Source organism: Pseudophryne corroboree, chromosome 12 (assembly GCF_028390025.1).
Source record: "Pseudophryne corroboree isolate aPseCor3 chromosome 12, aPseCor3.hap2, whole genome shotgun sequence".
Taxonomy (NCBI): domain Eukaryota; kingdom Metazoa; phylum Chordata; class Amphibia; order Anura; family Myobatrachidae; genus Pseudophryne; species Pseudophryne corroboree.
The window spans coordinates 27,708,872-27,729,929 of NC_086455.1; the positions used below are offsets into that span (position 1 = coordinate 27,708,872).

Below are 21,058 nucleotides of genomic sequence, written 5' to 3' on the forward strand. Positions count from 1 at the left end.
ATATATATATATATATATATATATATATATATATATATATAGAATCAGATTGGCCTTGCATCATAGAGAGACTGATCTATCTCAATCCTCAAAATATTATGACAAATTCAAATTGCCTATCCATATATATATACGTTTATATGACATCAGAACACATTGTTATGGTCCAGTAGTGCCTTTATTAATTGATGATTATTTGTTTTTATTCAATTGGTTTATTAAAATATGTTTACATTCCAAACGCAGTCTATTTATATGTCATTTCATCCAGTTACCGGTGGGTTGTATACTATTTCTGAGGATCTCCCATCACACAGGATAGCTGCTTAGAGTCACGTGGCTAACTATACATGTGTCTGCAGTAACTAACTATACATGTGTCTGCAGTAACTATCCATGTGTCTGCAGTAACTATCCATGTGTCTGCAGTAACTATCCATGTGTCTGCAGTAACTATCCATGTGTCTGCAGTAACTATCCATGTGTCTGCAGTAACTATCCATGTGTCTGCAGTAACTATCCATGTGTCTGCAGTAACTATCCATGTGTCTGCAGTAACTATACATGTGTCTGCAGTAACTGTACATGTGTCTGCAGTAACTATCCATGTGTCTGCAGTAACTATACATGTGTCTGCAGTAACTGTACATGCGTCTGCAGTAACTATACATGTGTCTGCAGTAACTATACATGTGTCTGCAGTAACTATACATGTGTCTGCAGTAACTGTACATGCGTCTGCAGTAACTATCCATGCGTCTGCAGTAACTATCCATGTGTCTGCAGTAACTATCCATGTGTCTGCAGTAACTATCCATGTGTCTGCAGTAACTATCCATGTGTCTGCAGTAACTATCCATGTGTCTGCAGTAACTATCCATGTGTCTGCAGTAACTATCCATGTGTCTGCAGTAACTATCCATGTGTCTGCAGTAACTATACATGTGTCTGCAGTAACTATCCATGTGTCTGCAGTAACTATCCATGTGTCTGCAGTAACTATCCATGTGTCTGCAGTAACTATCCATGTGTCTGCAGTAACTATACATGTGTCTGCAGTAACTGTACATGTGTCTGCAGTAACTATACATGTGTCTGCAGTAACTATACATGTGTCTGCAGTAACTATCCATGTGTCTGCAGTAACTATCCATGTGTCTGCAGTAACTATCCATGTGTCTGCAGTAACTATCCATGTGTCTGCAGTAACTATCCATGTGTCTGCAGTAACTATCCATGTGTCTGCAGTAACTATACATGTGTCTGCAGTAACTGTACATGTGTCTGCAGTAACTATACATGTGTCTGCAGTAACTATACATGTGTCTGCAGTAACTATCCATGTGTCTGCAGTAACTATCCATGTGTCTGCAGTAACTATCCATGTGTCTGCAGTAACTATCCATGTGTCTGCAGTAACTATCCATGTGTCTGCAGTAACTATCCATGTGTCTGCAGTAACTGTACATGTGTCTGCAGTAACTGTACATGCGTCTGCAGTAACTGTACATGTGTCTGCAGTAACTATACATGTGTCTGCAGTAACTGTACATGCGTCTGCAGTAACTGTACATGCGTCTGCAGTAACTATACATGCGTCTGCAGTAACTGTACATGTGTCTGCAGTAACTATACATGTGTCTGCAGTAACTATACATGTGTCTGCAGTAACTGTACATGTGTCTGCAGTAACTGTACATGTGTCTGCAGTAACTATACATGTGTCTGCAGTAACTGTACATGTGTCTGTAGTAACTATACATGTGTCTGCAGTAACTATCCATGTGTCTGCAGTAAGTCATCTCTACAACCAAGCAAGCAAGGAAGTCGGCATACAGGCCTGCGGCACTCCCATGAGACAGAAGATGCCCTTATATTGGAAAGTGTGGTCCATCAACAGATGTATCAGTCCATACCACGGTTCAATCTTCATCCGAGTGGTGATACCTGATCCTGCACCTCACCAATATCTATCATGTGGGCAGTAGGCTGCGAGATCCATGCGACTCGGAATCAGAACCTATGGGGTCTAATTACTAAGCCTTGGATGGAGGTAAAGTGGACAGATAATAAGTACCAGCCAATCAGCTCCTAAGTCTCAGTTTTCAAGCACAGCCTGTGACATGGTAGTTAGGAGCTGATTGGCTGGTACCTTATCTCCGTCCACTTTATCTCCATCCAAGGCTTAGTAAATAGACCCCAAAATGTGCAAAATAGACTCGGTATAGTTTGTAAATGTAACCCTAAATACACTCTCTATCAGGGTGCCTCTAACATTTACCATTGCCGCTGACTCTCCATCTTCAGGGAGTGGAGCATATGCAGTGCGCTATGCACATACTCCCGCTTCCGCCTCGTCTGACCAGTATCCGCAACTTAAATGGAGTAGCATGAAAAGCTACCTGTGCTACTCCGGTCAATCCCGATTACATTGGGCTTCTGATGAGACATAGTAACATAGTAACATACATAGTAACATAGTAACATACATAGTAACATAGTAACTAAGGTTAAAAAAAGACAATTGTCCATCAAGTTCAACCTATTTGTGGTCTCCTCTGCAGTCTTATTATAGGACTAGTTATTTTTATGTTAGGACTAGTTAAATGAACTATAATGCGTGCCTACGCACCATAACCCTGAATATCTTAATCCGATAGGAATTTATCTAACCTATTCTTAAAGGTGTTGACTGAGTCCGCCGTTACTACTCTCTCAGCCAGGGAATTCCAAACACGTATTGTCCTTACTGTGAAAAAACCTTTTCGCCTCAATGTGCGGAAACTCCTCTCCTCTAACCTAAGGGAGTGACCACGTGTTCTCTGTGCTGATCTTATAGAAAACAGGTCTTCCCAAGCTCTGTGTATTGACCCCTTATATATTTGTAGATGTTGATCATGTCCCCTCTTAGTCTCCTCTTTTCCAATGTAAACATGCCTAGCCTTGCAAGCCTTTCCTCGTATTCCTGCGTCTCCATGCCCTTGATTAGTTTGGTTGCCCGCCTCTGAACCTTTTCTAGCTCCAGGATATCCTTTTTGTAATATGGTGCCCAAAATTGCACACAGTATTCAAGATGTGGCCTCACTAGTGATTTATATAATGGGAGTATAATACTCTCGTCCCTAGCATCAATTCCCCGTTTTATGCATGCTAATATCTTATTAGCCTTCTTTGCTGCACTCTTACTTTGGGTACTGCTGCTTAATATGTTATCTATGTGAACCCCTTTACCGGAAAAAAGTATTTTTCCAGTACAGCTAGGTATATTATGGAATATGCTGGCACTATATAAACAGGTTAATAAATTATGTGACGTAGGATAGGCTTTACTTGCAAAAAAAAAATAAAGTCAAATGTAAATTTTCAAGAGTACACAAATATCGGCTTTTGCTTTAAAATGTATGCATACCGGTTGTAGTTATAATTGTTATACTGTGTTGTGACTATATAGTCAATGATTGCCATCTAATTACAGTATGTCCTACATTAGCAACAGCAGCCGACCTTTTCTATGTAACGTATATTACGTTGAAAAGCTGCTATGTTCCTGTTTGGGACAACTATTCTCATCTATAGAATCATGTTTTTTGTCAGCATATGTTTTCTTCTTTTTTTTTTTTCTTTCTGTATTGTTTATTTAATAGGTTATTTTCTTAATTAACATTTTTAATTCTACAGGGACTAAAGTGCCCCAGTTTATTACGGAGAGAGGGAAGATTCAATGGCTGCTGTATATTGCAGAGCATGCAAACAAAGTGCAGTATTGAGAAACACAGAAGAAAGCCAATAAAATGTTGGTATAATGTTAAAGTTAGTAATATACAAGGTCTTGCAGATTTGGCAGCAATATTTTATTTAAAGTTAGTTGTAATGTGATTTTATGGCTTGGCCTTAAAACGATTTGCATTTCGTATCCTCCTGAGATTCTGCTTCGCAAGATGAAGTACCTGCTATCCGTCCAACAATTCCCTGTTCTGCAGTCCTATATGTGATTAAGAAATATAAAGTTGTAGCATTAGGCTTTGTATCGCAAAATAAAAAGCATATAGATTTTGATGTGTTGCATTCAGCGCAAGATTTAAATTTATTGCAGTCATAGCAGAATATTGCCTGTCAAAATACTTAAAGGGGTGATTTTAGGGGACTCCGTACTGGAAAAAGATTCAGGTGTTCATATAGATAACACACTTAGCAGCAGCACCCAATGCAGGATAGCGGCAAAAAAGGGGATCCGGTCTGAAGATCGACAGTGTCTAGGTCGACAATGTTTAGGTCGACCACTATAGGTCGACAGTCACTAGGTCGACATGGATGGAAGGTCGACAGGGTTTCTAGGTCGACATGTGCTAGGTCGACAGGTCTAAAGGTCGACATGAGTTTTTCACATTTTTTTTCTTTTTTTTGGATTTTTTCATACTTAACGATCCACGTGGACTACGATTGGAACGGTAAAGTGTGCCGAGCGAAGCGAAGGCACCATGCCCGAAGCATGGCGAGCGAAGCGAGCCATGCGAGGGGACGCGGTGCACTAATTTGGGATCCCGGTCACTTTACGAAGAAAACGACGCCAAAATAAATAAAAAAATCCCCATGTCGACCTTTTAGACCTGTCGACCTAGCACATGTCGACCTAGAAACCCTGTCGACCTTCCATCCATGTCGACCTAGTGACTGTCGACCTATAGTGGTCGACCTAAACATTGTCGACCTAGATACTGTCGATAAAACGAACCACACCCGCAAAAAAGGCAAACCTAGTACTAGCATGCATAAAGAGGGGTATTGATGCAAGGGATGAGAGTGTTATACTCCCATTATATAAATGATACAGTGAGGCCACATCTTGAATACTATACACAATTTTGGGCACCCTACCACAAAAAGGATATCCTGGAACTAGAAAAGGTTCAGAGGCGGGCAATCAAACTAATTAAGGGGATGGAGACGCTGGAATACCAGGAAAGGCTTGACATGTTCACACTGGAAAAGAGGAGATTATGAGGAAACATGATCAACACTTATAAATATTTAAGGGGACAATGCACAGAGCTTTTGGGGGGGGGGGGTCTGTTTTTGTTAAGACCAGCCCAGAAAACACGTGGACACCCACTTAGGTTAGAGGAGATTCCGCACACAGAGGCGGAAAGGTTTTTTCACAGTAAGGACAATACGAGTTTGGAATTCCCTGCCTGAGAGAGTAGTAAGGGCAGACTCTGTCAATACTTTTAAGAATGGCCTAGATAAATTCCTAATGGATAAGGATATACAGGGTTATGGTGGATAGATCACGTACCATAGTTATAATAAAATGAGGAAATACAACACAACGGCCGACTTTATCAACAGATAAAATGACTCCTGAAAATAATACAGAGTAGGAGAACACAAATAGGTTGAACTCGACGCACGGATTGTCTTTTTTCAACCTCACAAACTATGTAACTACATAACTAAAACCTACAGTGTTTTTGTGATCTCCAGATACTTATCGGCATGTACAGTAAAACAAAAAGCCCAAATTTGGTTATCACTTCTACTAAGTAATACATTTTTTAAGTATAATTGTTGCCAGTTATTGCTATACTGTAATGGCTTTAACAAAACAAGGCCAGGATGTGATAAAGACCGAGTTCAGAGGCCGTTGTGGGATGGCGGCCGAACACTGATTTTTTTTTTGATTTTTTTTTAAAGGGCAATCATGTATAAGGCTTAAACCATGCGTTGTAAGTGACTGCCCCTTTAAAAAATGTCTGAATTCGTCTTGCATCCCGCACAGACGCCAAACTTGGACCTCATAACATCCCGGCCCATATGTGACCGTGCAAATTCCATGACATACCTGCAAGGATATAGGGAAGCTATCGCTTGAAAAATCGGCAAAATGCGGCGAATCATATCAACAGTAGTAACTGCACGGTGAGAACATTAGCAATAGGTACTTTCACCTTTTAATAAGTTGTCTCAAACTTGACTCGGACACTAACCATAACACATTTATGCCCCGCACTATCTTAACCCTAGCTACCACCCCAGACAGGTTATGGTAGGGGGCAGGAGAGGGGTAAATTAATTAGCCCGTTCCCTGTCGGCATTTTAAAAATAGGGATGTCACAGTTGGTCATGTGACTGCCAACATCCCAAAACCGGGATTACCTATCACACTCGTTTTCCCAACACTAGCTTTATTTACTATCCACATGGACTACGATTGGGAATAGTAACCTTTCTCAAAGCGTGCTGAGCGAATCGAGCCACGAGGGTATACGTTTCTACTGATGGTGGTTACAACATACAAAATTTGACCCCAAAAACTGTCAACCATTGATATGTCGACCTTTTGACCCTGTTGACCTAATGCATGTCGACCGTTGGTGTCAATATATTTACGGTCAACCTAAATACTGTAGATGTTCTATACCGCACCCCTATTATATGAGTGTGTAGCATTGGTAAATAATATGCTTTGTGCTGACCACATCCACATCCATCAGAAAACTCTTTATTTTTTTATTGTACCCAATTACAACACTGTAGCTGTTTATTACATCTCGTGTCAAAAAGACTCCAGGCATTCCTCGTGACTCAGTCCATCATTATTATTGTTCATCCAATATTGTCATTATATTATGATATAAGTGTGCCCTGAACGATGGTTTATATCTGGGGAGCAGTCTGCAATCATTGTAGCTTTGTGTTGAATGCATTTTTCTTTTGACTGCACCATTTAATCGATTTTATAGATTTCATGCATTACCAGAAGATCGATTTTACCATTATTGCTTGTCATCATTTTATGTGATAAGTGTGTCCTTAATGTGTGTTCTCTTTATTCGCTGCGCTTTCAGCAGCAACGCAAAAAGCAGTGAAGCATTTGAGTCATTGCAAAAATGAGATGACTCCTTCTTGGCTGCTGGCTAAGATTAATAATGAACTGTGTTCACAATTATATTTATATATTTTTATTTTATTTTAAGAACGTTCTTTAAGGCAGCCGAAAATGCATGGTGATGTTATATAAAAAAAAAATCCTCACTTATTTATTGTTACAACGTAGAACATTGGCATCATGGTTATTCTACAATGGACAATAGACAAAGGTCACAGTTTCTGCTGACAGAGCACAAACGGGATGCGGTCAAGATCCCACCGGACGGGATCCCAGCGGTCGGAATCCCGACACCGGGAACCCGACCGGCACAATCCTGACATATTCTCCCTCTGTGGGTGTCCACGACACCCATCGATGGAGAATAAATTAGTGTGCCGAGCGTAGCGAGGCACCGCGCCCGCAGCGTGACGAGGCACCGTGCCCGCAGCGTGGCGAGAACAGCAAGCCCGCAAGGGGTTGCGTTGCGCTTGCCCCCTGTCAGGATTGTGCCGGTCGGGATCCCGGCGTCGCTATTCCAACCACCGGGATCTTGTCCGGCGAGATCTCGTATTGATCCCGCACAAACGTCTGACATGCGTTGGTTCTGCACTAGAATCTACTAACTACAGTCTAGAAGCCGCTGCACCCATTGTTTCCCTTTTCTAAATCTATTTGTATAAGTAAAATCTAACACAGGTTTTTTTTTTAACTTACAATGGGGGGAAAAAGAGGTGACTAGATTGGGTACACAATACCGACGGTCATAATCCCAACAGCCATTAACAGACAGTGAAAATACTGACACAGTCAAAATACCGACATTCATTATGCCGACATGTTCAAAATGCCGATAGTCAGAATATCGACATTTTAAATGCCGACAAGACAAAATGTCAAGGAATTTTTGCCCAGAAACAGACTTGTTCATACTTAACAATCCTAGTAGACCTGGAGGGGGAATATAGTAGTGTGCCAAGTGCAGCGGTACACTTTGACGGTGGCCATGTCGACATTGGACCTCCCCGAAAAATGCGCCTGTATTTTGACATGTCGGCATGTTAAATGTTGGTATTCTGACTGTCAGCATTTTTAACATGTCGTCATAATGAATGTCTGTATTTTGCCTGTGTTGGTATTTTGACTGTAGGTCAGTGGCTGTCGGGATGATGACCGTCGGTATTGTGTCTGTCGGTAAATCATACTGTTACATGTGTAATCATTGCATAGTTCTGTTTTGTTAGTTTGTCTAGTGTGAGACCAGAATAACTGTTGTTGATTGGGCAGACACAGTCTTGCTCAACCGTTACGGAAAGATGGAACAATAGGGCACACACATAGACATGCCAAATCAGAACAAAATAAGCCCTGCCCAAACCCACCTTATTTACTATCTCACCCCTATCCAACTAGAAACTCTCACTTTTGTATAAAATGCCGACCCTTTGAGGCCTGCAAATTGGGACTGTAATGTCAAAATTGGGTCAGCTGAGAAATATACAAATATAAAAGTGACATACAAGATGGTGAAAGAAAGCTTGTGTTTATCATTATTACATACCTCCCAACTGTCCCGATTTTCGCGGGACAGTCCTGTTTTTTAGGGACTGTCCCGCCGTCCCACCCGCGGGCCGCATTGTCCCGCGGTGGGGGGGGGGGGGGGCAGTTGGGAGGCTCTGTCTCTCGCTGCCCTGCTTAGCAGAGCAGTGGTGAATAGACGCTGTGCGCATGTGCACAGCGTCTATTCAGTTCAGACAGAGGGAGAGAGGGCATGCCAGCAGCTCACAGAGCGCTGCGTATGCCCCCTCAGTGACAAAAACGGGGGCGTGGCTTGCGATCGCTGGTCCTCCCGTGGAGCCACGCCCCTTTCTTAGACCACACCCCTTTTCCGGGAGCGCGCACGGCTTCACCGCGCGTGTGTCCCTCTTTGTAAGTATGAAAAGTTGGGAGGTATGTTATTAGTGTAGTGTTCTGTAAACCAGTGTTGCTGGGAGGCACATAAAACTTGTTTATTTATAACAAACTGGATATATAAACTTTGTTATAATGTTCCTCACTCTGCACTGTTGATCTGGGATATGTATGCTTAAGGTCCCTACACATTTACCGATTGGCCGCCAAGCTGCCCGACGGCCAATCTGGCGGTCTTCACTCCCCCCATCACCCGGCCCCTTAGCCCTGCATACTAATATGGACGATACTGTCCGTACTGGCATGCATGTATAAACTAGCCAGTACCAACAATGAACGCGCGGGGCCACGCATCGTTCATCGTTGGTGCATACATTCTGAAAGATATCTTGTTCATTAATAAGATCTTTCAGTGTAGTCTGGAAATGTGTAGGACCCATTAGCCTCTCCTCCAGCCCAGATTTGCTTACACAGGAACATAGGGGGTAATTCAGAGTTGATCGCAGCAGCAAATTTGTTAGCAGTTGGGCAAAACCATGTGCACTGCAGGGAGGGGGAGGGGGCAGATGTAACATGTGCAGAGAGAGTTAGATTTGGGTGGGGTGTGTTCAATCTGAAATCTAAATTGCAGTGTAAAAATAAAGCAGCCAGTATTTACCCTGCACAGAAACAATATAACCCACCCAAATCTAACTCTCTCTGCACATGTTACATCTGCCCCACCTGCAGTGGACATGGTTTTGCCCAACTGCTAACACACTTGCTGCTGCGATCAACTCGGAATGACCCCCATAGAGTACAGGAGTTGGCCTTATTGAAATAGTTATGCTGATTCTATTTGTAATGCTGTGATTGGCTACAAGGGGTTGGATACCAAATCCCGGCAGACCGGATCCTGATGGGCAGAATCCCAACACATCCCGGGAAATATTTTCTCTCTACGCCTACCCCCCTTCCCGCAGCCTAATCCCAACCCCTGTACTTACCTCGGGATGTGTCAGGATTACGGTTCGGATTTATTTACCTCAAAAAGGGCTTTTTATTGATTATCCCGCAGTCGTGTTTTGGATAGCCAGTAAGAAAAATCCAGATAAATACAAACTTGTTGTAATTTAGCGTAAACAGAGTAAATCCGAACCCACACATCTCTAGTCAGGACTCGTTGGGATCTTGACTGCCTGTATTTTTACGTCATCCCGCTACAAGTTGTTTTATTTGCTCCCACTTCATCTCTTACTAGTTCCATTGTAAACCGTTTTGGAGACTGAAAACCTTTCCTCACCCTAATAAAATATACCTACAATTCTAGTGGCTTTGCTGCTATAGTAGACATTGCCTGAGATGGCTTTATGTACTGTCAAGAATACAAACATCATAAAGGTTTCTTTTTTTATGTAATATGCAGATTAAATGTAGTTACTTCAGCAGATCTTGTGGCAACATACATCTATTTAATTAGTCCCATACCAGGCTAACACTTAGGGAGGTATTCAGTTAGCTTTGGTAATCTCGGAGCAATTGAATTCGGCCCCCTGCCTATTCAATTGAGGCCCGTTTTCACCTGTTTTTAAGGCATTGTCACCAATGCCTTTTCACCTTTTTATTTTTTAGTGAAAAGGCTTTGGTGAAAAATGCCTCGAAATATGTGAGAACGGCCCGCGTTTTTGCCGGCGCAGGTGAGAAAACACGGGGATTTGCCGATCCACATGTTTTTATCTCCTGCATATTTTTTCGCATAGGCGAAAATACCGCCCTGCTATTGAACAGGGAGAATCCCCATTTGCCCAAAAAATAGCGGAAAGTTCAGTTTTTTTGCCTGGGCAAAAAAAATAAAAAAAAATAAAAATTGACCCAATTGAATACCCCCCTTTAACTTCTATCCGCTGAGCTACACTGCCTTGCTTATGTGTACTGTAGGTGTGGGACATATCTAACTGTATACTATATACATTTACCGTACAATTCTTCTGCTATTACATATCCTACTATATCTTTCCCTTTATACTTTGCAGGCCTGGATCCCATGTCTGAGTAAAATAGGAAACCTGAGGGATTAATAAGAGGAACATAGTTCTCTATGCTTTTTTTTTTTTTTTTAAATTGAAATAAAATGTAGGCTCCTATATGGGACATCTAATATTACTTAATATACTTAAGTTGAATAATTGTTCCCATGAAGCAGAATTAGTTCAGTTGTAAGATGACTGTACAATCTGAATGTGTGTACTTGGTAGGGGATGCGTTTACATGGCCGGTGGTCAGGAGACGGCCGGTCACAATACCGACACCGGAAACACGGCATCTGAAATCCCACCAGTCGGCATGCCGAACAACAGGAACTATGCCTACTCGTGGGTGTCCACGACACTCATAGATTTGGAATAGAACCTGTGGCGAGCGCAGTAAGTCCGCAAGGGTTTTCTTGTTGCCCTCGCCCCCTGCCGGCCACCTAACAGCCGGGATCCCGCCGTTAGTATTGTGACCGGCCGTCTCCTGACCACCGGTCACACATACCCAACACCTTGGTAATTTTTATATGCATATACATGATGTCATATGTGGACTCATAGATATCTTTCCAGATAGGTCTAATTGGCCCTTTGAAATGACAGAGCATGAGAACCTCAAGAAAGAAATAGAGGTAACTACTGTATGATGCAAGCGAGAATTGGTGGTGGGGATAAATCTGTGCAATAATTTACCCGGTATCGTATTATGGCCCTCATTCCGAGTTGTTCGCTAGCTGCTTTTAACAGCCGTGCAAACGCTAAGCCACCGCCCTCTGGGAGTGTATCTTAGCTTAGCAGAAGTGCGGAAGAAAGGATCGTAGAACGGCCACAAAATATTTTCGAGCAGTTTGAGTAGCTCCAGACCTACTCAGTGCTTGCGATCACTTCAGACTATTTAGTTCCTGTTTTGACGTCACAAACACGCCCTGCGTTCGGCCAGCCACGCCCGCGTTTTCCCAGGCACGCCTGCGTTTGTATCTGACACGCCTGCGTTTTTCAGCACACTCCCTGAAAACGGTCAGTTACCTCCCAGAAACGCCCCATTCCTGTCAATCACTCAGCGGCCAGCAGTGAGACTGAAAAGCGTCGCTAGACCTTGTGTGAAACTGCATCGGTTGTTGTGAAAGTACGTCGCGTGTGCGCATTGCGTCCCATACGCATGCGCAGAAGTGCCGCTTTTTAGCCTGATCGCTGCGCTGCGAACAACGGCAGCTAGCGATCAACTCGGAATGACCCCCTATGTTCGGCACAGGAACACACAGTGGACCATATTCTTCATATAGCTTAGCGTTTTGTGTTTGACCATGGTCTTTAATATTATTGTAATAGTTCGTGAGTTGTAGCGTCTCAGTTCCTGCAGTCCGGGATACATTCTTTATTTCACTCCCTGAGGAGCTAACGGTGATTGCTTTAATTTTAAAGATTATCTCAATAGTTGTTGAAAAGTGAAAATCCATAATATTAAAGTGCGTCTCCTGCTTATTCAATCACTGTGCAGCAACCTCCATTACAACTGAGAAATAAGGCATTAACATTTCCTTTCCCTAAGAAACTGGCTCCGTTATAATTATACCTTTTTTTTTTTTTTAAATGTGAACATTCTTTCACAGCATAGAAATACTTTTCTAATGGCTCAAAGGAACCTGTGTTGCTTACATTATATACCATTTAATACCTTTTGCATTTTTTAGGATGTTGTGTGGCTGATACCCCCTATTTCACCTTTCTCCTTCATCCACTAGGGGCCACTGGAGCGTAGTTACAATGGGGAAATAGTAGGCAGTAATTGGGAGCTGGCACTTTAAAAATTCTCACACTGTGGCTAGCTCCTCCCCTACTATCTCCCCTCCAAGCCAGTCTTAGTTAGTGCCCGAGGTGAGCTGGTTCACTTGGGTTTAGCTGAAGAATTTTTTTCTTTTTTCTTTATTATTTTATTTTTCTTCACACACACGCACGGACTGGCAGCTCTGCCACTACCAGTCTGCACCGCGGGAGCTGCCGGCGGGGTCCCATCGCAGCTGCGTGCGGCTCGGGATGGGCCCCGGCTGAGGGAGACACTGAGCTCTCCTGAGTTGGCGGACACCGCTGCGTGCGGCGCGTGTCGGGACCACTCCATCCAGCAGAAGATTCCGGCAGCTGGGCAGCAGTAAGTATATGCGGCCGGACACCGCTGCGTGCGGCGCGTGTCGGGGCCGATCCACCAAGAACAGCAGCAGTGGTGAGTGAGCTGTACTTTATTTGTGGTGGATTTATGTTTTTAGAGCAATGCACTGTTTATTGTTGTACAACCCACTCCAGAAGGGCTCTCTGGGGCTGTAATGTACTGAGTGCTTCATGTATCCTACCTGTTCCTCCTTATGGAGAAACAGACATGATGAATGGGGGAGGCTGAGTATGTGATATACAGATCCCCTGCAACCCTGACTGACAACGGAGTGTGTGTCATTCTGATACCATGATCATAATGGGGCATTGTCTGTAAATTGGTGCGGCCCCCCCTCCGCTCCCCCAGCTCCCCACACCCCCCGCATGGATCCCCGCTCAGCGCGACTCACAGAGTCGGCTCAGGGATCCCGCTGGAGCGCAAAGCAATTTTTAAATTTGGCGCCTTGTACGGAGGGGGCGGAGCTAAGTCCTGCTCTGTAGAGCGGGCTCAGCGCTCCCTGCTCCCCGGCGGCGACTCGCGCTCTGTACAGCGCAACACTCCCCGGCGGCGGCTCGCAGATACAGGGCTCTACTAGTTCTGTATAGCGGGCTCAACGCTCCCCGCTCCCCGGCGCTGACTCGCAGGTCCAGCGGAGGGTACAGGGCGCTTCCCGCTTCGTTAGATATAGGTTTTCAATAAGGCGCCATAACCGGGGGGCGGAGCTAACTCCCGCTCTGTACAGCGGGCTCAGCGCTCTCCGCTCCCCGGCCACTGTTATAGTATAGTGGCCATTTATCTGAGTTTAATGCACAGCTCAGACAGGTGGTGCTGGTGAGAGTGTAATATATACTATGCAGTCAGAGTGGCTCAGCACTAATCCAGTTATCCATTATATTGATTTTATCTCATAGCCCAGAGGAGTTTCACTCTGGCGGCCATTTCCTCCCTGCAGGGGAAACCTCTGCCACATCCAGGTACAGACCTGGCTTCATATTTGCAGTGTCTCCTATAGCCTAGTGGGCTAATCTTGCATACTCAGAGACAAATAGATAAGGTCCCATGTATATTGGATGTTCAGTTATAAGAGTTAACACCGCCTTGCCACATAACATTTCTCCCCAGCTTTTATCACTGGCTAACCGCCATTTGGGGTGACCATCCGGGTTCTCCTTCCCTTTATTATTCCTTTATGTCACTTGTAATTTGGGGAATGTGTATGGCATCAGACAGTAGCGGGGACATCTGAACACAGGGACCAGGGTTGTGATCCCAACAAAAACCTACTTTAAAGCTCCTACTCTGTCACTGCAGGTTATACTGCAGACATTACATAGGGCTACGCAAGTCATAGAAATACCTGTTAGGTGGGGATTGTGCGGGGCAGCCATCTCTTCAGCCCTCAACGCAGGGCGGGGTGTTGCCTTCCCTTTATTATTCCTTGGTGTCACTAGTTACTAATGCTATTTGTAATTTGGGAATATGTGTAAGGCATCAGACAAATAGCGCTGTAGCTCAGTACGCTAGTAGCGGGTATCTGAACAGAGGTTTGAATCCAAAAAAAAAAAAAAAAAAAAACAACAACTTTAAGGTGAGCTCCTATAGCCTAGGGCTAAGACTCCTGTCCCACAGCGCAGCGCTACTGGTTCAGGTCTCCGCTGCTCCAGAAAGTTTATTTGAACCGTGTCGGTCACACATTATAGTGCAGACCTTACATAGGGCTGTGTTTATTTAACCCACCTTTTCTCCTTTCGTTTGTCTCACCTGGGATAGTCAAAGAATTCCCTCTTAGGTGTGAAGTAGGCGGTGGAGCCATCTGCTTAACACTCCACGCACCTGCAGGACACTCCTGTTTGAACAGCTCAGATTATGCAGGTAATGTCACTCTTAACCAGAGACCTTATACGTCATTTCACCTCTCCAGGTTTCTAAAGGAACCTTGCTAACCTTCCATGTTACAATACCGATGATGTCTGTTTTCTGTGGAGTCTGAACCAGTGTCTCAGAATATCCAGGTGCATTATACAGCAGTTCGTCTGATACTGCAGGTAAAGGAGGCGGACACGTCAAGTCCATCAGGGTACAACGCCGATGACGAAATGACAGCGACTGGTCCAGTATCGGATGAGCTGGGCAGGCTCCGGTAGACACCCGAATACACAATTTCAGGTATCAAACAATGTTTGTTTTCCTATCCTTTCCCCGCAGATGGCAGGAAATGGTATCAGTACCTCTCCAGGGTATACCCCTCGATGTATCGCCGGTCCAACAAGCTGCCGTTTTTTCCTGAGGCAACCTTGCTCAGGCATCCATCGAACGCACATATACGGCAGCGGGGTTCTACCTTGTCCGGAGCAGGTAGGTTGTGGAACAATTGTCCTCTAGGTTACAGGATGTTTCGCATCAGGATCAATTGATACTTTGGTACGGGTCAGAATCACGATTCTGCTTTATGTTCTATGGAGGTCTTCACGTCTGCAGACTCGGAACCTGCATTTTCGCTTGGGCTGTCTTAACCCGACGACCTCTGGGGCTGCGACAGTGACAGGTGAACATGAAATCCTACGGGGCAGATGGTTCAGGGGAAGGAACTTTCTGCAGGATTTCTTGAACCATTGGAGGTAAGTCCACTTTGCTTTCTCCTACTACTGCCCCAGCTCCAAGACAGACCTTTACCGGTCTTTCCTTTAGATTTTTCCGTGCCCTTTCAAGCTTTCGACTCCACACGGGCGATATCTCCGTCGCCAGGGGATCTCAGGGCAAAAAGCTGAAGCAGAGGTTCAGCATCCTCGGTCCAGTCTGACTTTAAGTCATCCTATACACCTACTACAGGTCAAACCTTCCTACCACCTGGAGGGTCCCAGGGTAGGCGCATGTCGGGGTCCTACGGAGAGTACTGAGAAGGCTTGGGCGGTTACAGACTAAATTTTGGAGTACAACCGTCTCAGGAGTCAAGAGAGTCATACTGCAGTCGGCGCTCCATATGCTTCTAACCGCAAAGGAGGTTGATCCCTGTTTTTCAGATATCATTTGAATCGGGACAGTTCTCAGGCCTTTGTTTTCTTTTCACGTTCCGAAGCCTGTGGGCTCGGCCAGGCCTATTCTGGCCTTAGAATCCTTTCAGTCTGTGATTGCTAGTTTTGGACTAGATAGGGAGTTTTACGTGTCCCTTGTCTGCAGGGAGGCCTGTTTACTGATTTCCGTTGGGTTTCCTCAACGGGCTTTTCTCAGATTCGCATTACAGGATACTCATTTTCACTGTCAGTCCACTTCCATTCGGTCTCTCTTCCACTCACACAGGGTTCAGGAAGATCACAGAATAAATCTTTCCCAAGGGCAGGAAGTACGTTGGTCCCCTAATGGGACAATCTACTACTACTATCCCACTTTGTACATTAGGTGGCTTCTGAATATCCGGAGGATCCAGGAGCTTCTGGTTCGACACGGATCCAAAATGATGCTCCTCGTAGACATTTCTCAACACGGTCCGTCGGAGGATTTTTCCTTCCTCGGCACCAGGTACTCTATTTCTTCAGTCAAGCTGCGACGCAATGAGTGGTCGCCTACATTCCCCTCTGAGCGGGGGACAACAATCTTCTTTCCAGGTCAAGCCGCCAGGTCAGACTCCCGGGTGAGGGGACATTCCCCGGAGTTTTGTCAACTGGTCCGCTGTTGGCGGAGATTTCGGATCGACCTCAGGGCGTTCTGACTGACTCTTTAACCCTTTCCTACTCTCGAACGTGAGCTCTGGCGGCAGTAGCCGAGGATGCCCTCAGGGCTCCTGGGAGTTTTCTGGTTATTCTATCCTGCCTCCTTTTCTATTTCTACCTCTCTTTCGGTAACACAGGAGGGAAATATGCGTGCTAGTCCTCTCGGTGGCTCCGGTTGGGCCACGCATGACTTGAAGATACAGCTACACCTGTTGTCAGTAGAGGAGCCTTGGCTCCTACCTCGACTGGACTGTCTACTTCAACAGGGCCCTTTTCTTTATTCAATCTTACACTGTTTTCATTTAACCGTGTGACTGTTCACGAGACCTCAGAAGGGACGAGTTCCCTAGTTCGGTTAGGCCTACTGGGCCCCGATTTCAGAAGTCTGTTACCTCTTCTCGCTTTTGCCACTTTTGGAAAACTGTATGGGACATACTAAGGATAAAAGGGGTTTTCCCCTTCTTTCAGTTACCATTCAGCCGTCATCTTTGGTTTCTCTGGGAGTTTTTGCTCCGCTGCGCTTCAAACCACAGTGACCTGAATTTTAGGTCTCTGCCTTTTTCGGTTTTCTTCCAAAAGAGATTAGCCTGGCGGCCGTAAGTTCGGGCTCTCTTTCAGGGAGTTCTCTATTGGCAACTCCCCCGGCTGAGCTTCGGCCTCAGCGGTCGTTTCTTCCAAAAGGGATGTCCGTTTTTCATATAAATCTGACACTAGTGTTTTTCGGTCCTCTTTGACTGTTGTCAGGGCTCGCCGACTCTCTCTACAGCGGTCTTAGGCTATTCGACGAAGGGCTTTTCTACTTTGTTCTGTACGATGCTCCCGTACTAAATAGCCGGGGTCCCAGCATATGCTGGGCTGTTGGATACATCTGACCATCAGACAGTCTTCTTGGCGGTTGCTCAGGAGCCTCCGTTTTCCATTTCAGCGCACTTTACGCGCGTTGTGGGACCTTCGTGGGCAGCTGCCCGTGGGGTCTCCATGAATACTTTGTCGGGCGGACCGCCATTCGTTTTGTCAAATTCTACAAGTTTGACACTTTTGCGGCCTCTGCATCACAGTTGGCCGAGCGGTTTTACAGGACTCTCAGCGCTCTTCCACCCGTTCTGGGAGCTCTGGGACGTCCCCATTGTAACTACGCTCCAGTGGCCCCTAGTGGATGAAGGAGAAATCAGGATTTTGGTACTTACCGATAAATCCCTTTCTCCGATTCCACAGGGGCCACTGGACGCCCGCCCAGCGCTGTTCCTCCTTGTTTTTTGCTTAATGGTTTGCAGATCACCATATGACTGCTTGTTGAGTTCGGGCTAGCCGGTTGTTTGTTAGGTTCTGTTCCAGGTTTGGTCTGTGTTATCCTGGTTTACAGGGCTTCATTAACCTCCTCTACCTTACGGTTTGTTTATTCCAGCTCTCCTCGGGCACAGTTTTACCTAGACTGGCTTGGAGGGGAGATAGTAGGGGAGGAGCTAGCCACAGTGTGAGAATTTTTAAAGTGCCAGCTCCCAATTACTGCCTACTATTTCCCCATTGTAACTACGCTCCAGTGGCCCCTGTGGAATCGGAGAAAGGGATTTATCGGTAAGTACCAAAATCCTGATTTTGGCACATGTATTTTTCTCGGTTATTATCCATACAGTCAATCCTCATTTACAGCACTGGTGTCAGTACATGGCTGTAACTAGTGGCGGATTTTAGCCCTAGTAAAATCAACCACCCGCAGGGATCCACCACCCGCAGGGACTGCCTAGAAGCAGCGGCGTCTCCTAGCTGTTGGTGGTAAGTGGGCTGCCGCTACCTGAGCTTAAGGGGAGAGGAGACAGTCAGCTCCTCAGCCTGGTTCCGGCACCTGAGAAATGGATCCGGCAAGTGTCGGGACCGGCACGTGCGCCCCAGTGACGGCCAGACTATGCATTTGCAATCCCCCGACCTCTGTGGACTGCATCGGTTGCAGCCCATAAAAGCCAGATAGGTCTTACGAGGCAAGGAAGCCAGCTCTCTGTCTGGAAGTCCCAGAGGGAGGAAACGCCTCCCAATGGGACTACATTGTGTGTATGTGACTGACAGGTAGGACTTCCATTAGGAAGTCACTGCCAGTCACAGTAAAGCCAGCGCAGTTATGGACTGCATCTGGCTTCACTGGCACACTGAACTGGGTGGCAGATTTTACCTGGGAAGGCTGCATTCCCACAGGTAAAATCTGCCACTGATTAGAAGCCCTCGTTGCTAATCACAGCTGTACAGACAGTCCCAACAAAAGGTGTTTTCTCTGCCTGGGACTGCCATTTCAGACTGAGATAGCGGAGAGAGTGCTTACCATGGGAAGCCAGACCCCTGGTATTACGGCAGCCCAATCTGACTTCTAGGGGCTGCAGCTGATGCAGTCCCTAGAAGCCAGTCTGTTTGCAAATTAAAACCCGGTTTTGAGCTCTACCTCCAACCAGACTTGAGCTACACCTCCAGGTGATGGCAGCCATCAATCACTGGGAGGGCATCGAGATCGGCCAAACATGATGCAGACCCTGGTCAGAAATGTAAGGCACTGCAGCTGGAAGTAACACTCATTATATAGTGAATTATCTGGTGACTGTGAAGTATAAAGGTCGCTACTCACTACTCATTCTGTTAGATCTCACTGCTGCTTTTGACCACTCTCTTTTCATACAAACACTACAATCCCTAGGTATTCAGGACACAGCTCTTTCTTGGTTCTCATCCTACCTATCGAATTGCTCTTTCAGTGTCCACTTCTCTGAATCCACCCCCTTTTCACTGCCTCTATCAGTTGGAGTACTGCAAGGCTCAGTCTTAGGCACCCTGCTTTTCTCAATCTATAGCACCTCTCTTGGAAAACTAATCAGCTCTTTTCAGATTTCATTATCATCTGTTTGTGTATGATACTCAAATCTACCTATCCTCCCCTGATTTGTCACCATCTATAATGGTCCGTGTCACTGAATGCCTTTCTGCCATTTTCTCTTGGATGTCGTCTCTCCACATCAAACGTAATATTTCAAAAACAGAATGAATTATATTTCCAGCCACCAATGATATCACCATTACAATCCATTCTGAATGCAGCTGCACAGCTCATCTTCCTTGCTAGACGTTCATCATCTGTGGATCCACTCGGACAGTCCCTCCATTGGTTACCTGTATTCTACCATAGTCAATATAAGAAACTTTTACTCACACACAAGGCCAATAACCTTATCTCAAAATATCTCCCAACCCGACCTCTTCGCTCTTCACAGATTTGCATCTCTCATCCACACTCACTATTCTCTCCCATTCCCGATTGCAGGACTTACTTTGGGCTGCACCCACTCTGTGGAATACCCTCCCCACACACTAAGACCTAAGACTTTCCTCTAGTCTCCAAACCTTCAAGCGTTCCCTGAAATTTCACCTCTTCAGGCAAGCTTATCAAATTCCGGAACCGCCCACATAACCTTCATATACAGTACTTTCCTATCTAATTACATCCCACTGTAGAGTCTACACATATCCTACATATTTTCTCGTTCTTCACTTTCCCATCCTCCTGACCCCTAGCCAATATTGCTGTATGACCTTATCATACAGCCCACCAAGAAGCTTTACAATCTGGTGGAACATTGGGGGTAATTCAGAGTTGATCACAGCAGCAAATGTGTTAGCAGTTGGGCAAAACCATTTGCATTGCAGGTGGGGCAAATATAACATTTGCAGGGAGAGTTAGATTTGGGTGGGTTATTTTGTTTCTGTGCAGGGTAAATACTGGCTGCTTTATTTTTACACTGCAATTTAGATTTCAGTTTGAACACACCCCACCCAAATCTAACTCTCTCTGCACGTTATATCTGCCCCACTGCCCATGGTTTTGCCCAACTGCTAACGAATTTGCTGCTGCAATCAACTCTGAATTACCCCCATTATGCAATAGTTACCGCCAATCCTTGTGTATCAGTGCCTATTTCCCTATAGATTATAAGATTGCGAGCAGGGCCCTTCCAACTCTGACTATCTCATATTACCCCGTCTTGTTTTTTACTGTTTTCAATTGTTTCATTTTGTATTTCTCACTGTTTCCAGTTGTAAAGCGCAATGGAAATTGCTACGCTATATAAGAGTAAACCGACAGCGGGATCCAGACCACCACTATGCCGACAGCGGGGTGAGCGCTAGAAAGCCCCTTGCGGGCACGCTGCACTTGCCACACTGCGGGCACGGTGGTATATTCTCCCTCTGTGGGTGTCGTGGCGCCGGTATTCCTGTGCTGGCATTTCACCGCTAGTTGGGATTCTGGCGTCGGCATTGTGACCTCTGGGATCCTGACTAGCGGTATTGTTCCCGCTTCCCATCCACTGTATCTGTAGATAAGGGCCAAGCCACGCAGCTTTATAGCTTTTATAGCTTTATAGATTAAAATGGTCTCCCTGCAGGG

The 21,058-nt window shown here is 45.3% G+C and overlaps 1 protein-coding gene across 8 annotated transcripts in view; it reads left to right on the forward strand.

Moving 5' to 3' along the window:
• The window catches only part of KCNH5 (potassium voltage-gated channel subfamily H member 5), a 544,426-nt gene that overhangs the window by 45,611 nt on the left and 477,757 nt on the right, over positions 1-21,058 (forward strand). The window contains exon 1 of one of the 8 annotated variants that reach the window (XM_063947263.1): positions 3,684-3,793. The exons of 6 other annotated variants lie outside the window; for them this stretch is intronic. The gene's annotated coding sequence lies outside the window, so the exon portion shown is untranslated. Of the gene's footprint in view, positions 1-3,683; positions 3,794-11,361; positions 11,418-21,058 lie in introns of those variants that run through there. One more of the 8 variants, XM_063947265.1, reaches the window with a different exon arrangement.